General features: G+C 34.7%; 1 long non-coding RNA gene across 1 annotated transcript; it reads right to left on the bottom strand.

The window, feature by feature from the left end:
• Positions 1-987: 987 nt before the first annotated feature.
• LOC141408140 (uncharacterized) lies at positions 988-3892 on the bottom strand. The gene is made up of 2 exons (XR_012420947.1): positions 3704-3892; positions 988-1763 (listed from the first exon to the last, which is right to left on the bottom strand). It is a non-coding gene; the product is annotated as an uncharacterized lncRNA (long non-coding RNA).
• Between the last annotated feature and the right edge of the window lie 213 nt (positions 3893-4105).

Genomic DNA, 4105 nt, shown 5'->3' with positions numbered 1-4105 from the left:
GACATTGTGGTCAAATATATTCAAAGTATATTTTTATTTATAATCTCAAAGACATCTATCTTTAATTTAGAATGATCTTCAATAGGGTGGTATCACCTTCACTCTGTTTTACTATTTTACCTTTCCTCCTTTAGCCATTTAATGAGTTAACAGCTTGTGCCAGAGTCTTTTACAATGAAAATGAGGAGTCATGGTGTTTGTGATGAGTCCTGGACTAGAAGCCGGAAGACCTGTGTTTTATTCCTGGTTTGTCCAATAGCTTGCCATATGCCTTTAGTGAGATCATTTACATTTGTGAGTTTTAGTCTAGTCTTCTATAAAAAAGGTGTGAGACTAGATGATCAGAAAGGTTCTTTGATCATCTTGAAAGTCTATGATTTATAAAGTTTATTTCTATATATTAATTTTGTCAAATTAAGATTTTATTTTATTATGGGTAATTCTTAACGCAGACACTCATATAAAAAGATCCAAATATGAAAACAGAACCATTTTACAATTACTACACATGTATGCCTCCATGAAAATACACTCTTATAATTCCTAGGGCTTTGTTAACATGCTACCAAAGTAACTACCTTCCTAGGGCTTTGTTAACATGCTACCAAAGTAACTACCCTCCTCAATGAAAACAATTTGTACATCTTTAAGCTAAATTTGTGTTTAATGTAATTACTCAGTGATAAATTTACTTAGTTAAACATGTGAGTCCAAATGGTACCCTAATTTAGATGAGGTGTGGACATTGAAACTTAAATTATAAGACAAAATCTTGAGGCCATACACTATATTCACTCTTCACAATATGTGGGCTCAGTTTGGTGACATTTCAAAACATGATGATGGATTTAGTGATACCAAGATTTGTCAGCAATTCCCTACATATAGTCTGAAATACACATGAAATACTATGAACCTCCAAGGACTAATAAACCTACCTACATGTTTTTAAGATCATATATAGCATACATTTCAAGACTCAAATTGTGTTACAGGTTTTAATTTTTGAAGCCAATTTGCATAACACACTTTACTGACATCAAAAATGGTGAATAAGATCTGGTATTTTTCAGTTTGTTTAAACATCTCTAGCAAAGGGTTAAGATAAAGATATATTTAGTTTTTTGGAAACATTTACAGAGTAGAACGCCTATTCAGTTCAAATCAGAAAATGCAAAATGTTCATGGCCTTTTATGCGTACATAGATTCCCAGGATCTGTTCACACTGCTGAGTCCATGGCAGAAGTTTTGGTGGTCAGCCTTACCTAGTCAACATTTTATTCTTTTCTGCTGCAGAGGAAACCTGCCATCCAGTAGGTATTGATAAAATCACAATTCTACTGCTCTTTAATATGCTAAAAATCCACTGTACTAGTTTTCTGTGGCTGTTGTAATAAAATTACCACATACTTGACTAAAAACAACAGCAATTTAATTCTCTTGCCATCCTGGAGGCCAGAAGTCTGCAGTCAGTTTCTCTAAGCCGAAATCAAGTTATTGGCAGGGTTACATTCCCTCCACAGGCTCTAGGAGAGATTCTGCTTCTGACTCCCAGTTTTTTGCTGGACGCTGGCGCTTCTTGACTTGTGGCCACATCACTCTAATCTCTTGTCTTTATGGTCCCGTTGCCTCCTCCTCCTCCTCTTCTGGTTTTCATGCTTCTCTCTTCTAAAGCTTCTTGTGATGACATCTGAGTATCTGAGTATCCACTCAGATAATTCAGGATAGTCTCTTCATCTCAAAATCCTTAACTTAGTCACATCTGAAAAAAAATTAGCATATCAGGTAACATACATAGGTTTGGGGGAGATGGAAAGTATCTTTGGATGTAACTTTGGGAGCTGTTATCAGCCTACCACATCCATTCTTCAGTTAGTCAGTACTTTGTGTTTAATGGGTTCTTAAACTGCACCAGGTAAAAAGACTCCCTGTTACTTAAAAATTTGTAAGTCAGTTATAGAAAATTCACCTATACATGCGATAAGAAGAGTATAAAGAAGATGGGAGACAAGAAATAAAGCATAGTTACTATTTAAGACCAAGGAGGTAAATTTAAATTACACTAAGGTATTATTTAATATTTAAATTTAATGTAAATAAAATATGACAATTAGAGTGGATCAAGCATTTTTCAAAACCAAATTTTAAAAAAATAAAATCTTTTAATGCTGCTTTAGCTGGGACTGTTGATTTGCTTTTACTCTTGCTGTTTCCGAAGCTTGGAAATGCATTTCCTTTCACCTACTCATTATTTCCTTGTTGTCTTTCATGTCTCAGCTTCAATGTTACAACAGCAAAATGGAGGCTGAATCATATAACCTTGATATATTTTAAGTAGCTCTAATCACTAATGAAGATTTTAATTACTTGTTTGCTTGTGTTAGCATCTCACTTCCTTCCCAAGAAGGTATCTTTATGAAAGTTGAGATCTTTTCTATAGAATCCCAGCCCCTAGAACTGCAACTGGCATAACAGATTTTTATAAGTATTGCTTAGTAAATTAGAGACTCCCTAAACATTTAATTCAGAGGTCACTTTCTCCAGGAAGAATTCTTGAACTAACTGCGCAGGAGAAATTTCTTCTTCTCTATGCTCCCATCTTCCTCTGCTTGTGCTTAAAACTAACATTCGTCAAGTTGCATATTAACATGTTTGTATGTCTATCTTCTGAGGATACTGTAAGTTCCTGGAAGGCAAGGATTTTATCTTAGGCTGCTTCATATCCATAAGTTTATATTCATACTGGTGCCTGGCACATGAAAGTCACTCAGTGAATATCTTTAAAATGAATTACTCTTTGAAAACCATGAAACTATCATAAAAACAGTTTGTTAAATCTATCTACAATAGTTTTATGCATCAGGATGACTAGCCTATAGTACTCAGTTATTTAATCAAATACTAATCTTGGAGTTACTGTGATTTTATTTTGTAAATGTGGTTAACATCTATAATCAGTTGACTTTAAATAAAAGAAATTGCCCTCTTTAATGTGGGTAAGGCTTATCCAAACAGGTTGAAGGCCTTGAGAGCAAAATTCAGGATTTCTCAGAAAAGAAATTCTGCTTCAAGGCTGCAACATTAACTCCTGCCTGACTTTTCCTACCTTTGGGCTTTCTCTCTCTCTCTCTCTCTCTCTCTCCCCCCCTCCCTCTCTGCCCCCCCCACCCCACTCTTCCCTCTCCCTTTCCCTCTCTCTCTCCCTCTCCCTCCTCCTCTCCCTTTATATTATCCACCTTTCCATTTAAACCTAACTTAGGCCTAACTTAGAGCAGTGGTGAGAGTTTGACCATATCTAAACAGATTAGACATGAAGCAATTCAGTAACCTTTCGAAGTCATGACAGTAGAAAATTAAAACTGAAAATAGTATGTCCAGAAAGGAAATGAAAAATAAATTGACCCTGAAAAATTAAATGAAGAACTAAATAACAATTCAGAAAAAATAAAAGATGAATTGACATTATAAACTATTAGAAAGTTTATATTATATTCAGTAGCATTTACTTTAAAAAGTAGGGTAGTACTAAATGGTATTTTAAAATGGTTTTTATGCTGCAGATCCTTAAAAAATATATCAAGTTATTAGTCATATACCATAAGAGAAAAGGGATATCTTGATCATTTTTTGAGATACTTTACAATTAGTTTGTAACTTCTCATGAAGTGAACTTTTCACTTCAGAGCACTTCAGAGCACCTACTTCAGAGCACCTCCACTGTGAAACTTGACCAGGAAATGAGGCAGTTTCCATTAGAAGTGATTCCTTTGAGGCTTTCTCTACTGCAACTGAGTAATGAAACTTTATGGTGTGGCTGCATCTCAGGATCCCAGGCACTGACTTCCTTCAGTGGCCTGGAATGAAGAAGATAAAAGCTAGTTATTCTCAGCTCTCACTTTTCCTACTCTATTTTATCCAAAATGAACCTTTCTTTTCAAAAGCAAAGCACGATATTCTATCCACACTGGATAAAACTAAGTAAATAGATTTCCATGTTAGCAGAATTTGAAAAGAAACTGTATTTTATAGTCAGGATCAAGTCAGGATCATTTCTCCAAACATATTTCATGTGTTTTGGTATTGATATTTAGACATGTATTTTTA

Source organism: Macaca fascicularis, chromosome 12 (genome assembly GCF_037993035.2).
Source record: "Macaca fascicularis isolate 582-1 chromosome 12, T2T-MFA8v1.1".
In the NCBI taxonomy this organism is placed as follows: Eukaryota; Metazoa; Chordata; class Mammalia; order Primates; family Cercopithecidae; genus Macaca; species Macaca fascicularis.
The sequence above is the reverse complement of the archived record's forward strand: the minus strand, read 5'-3'. Positions and strand labels throughout refer to the sequence as shown.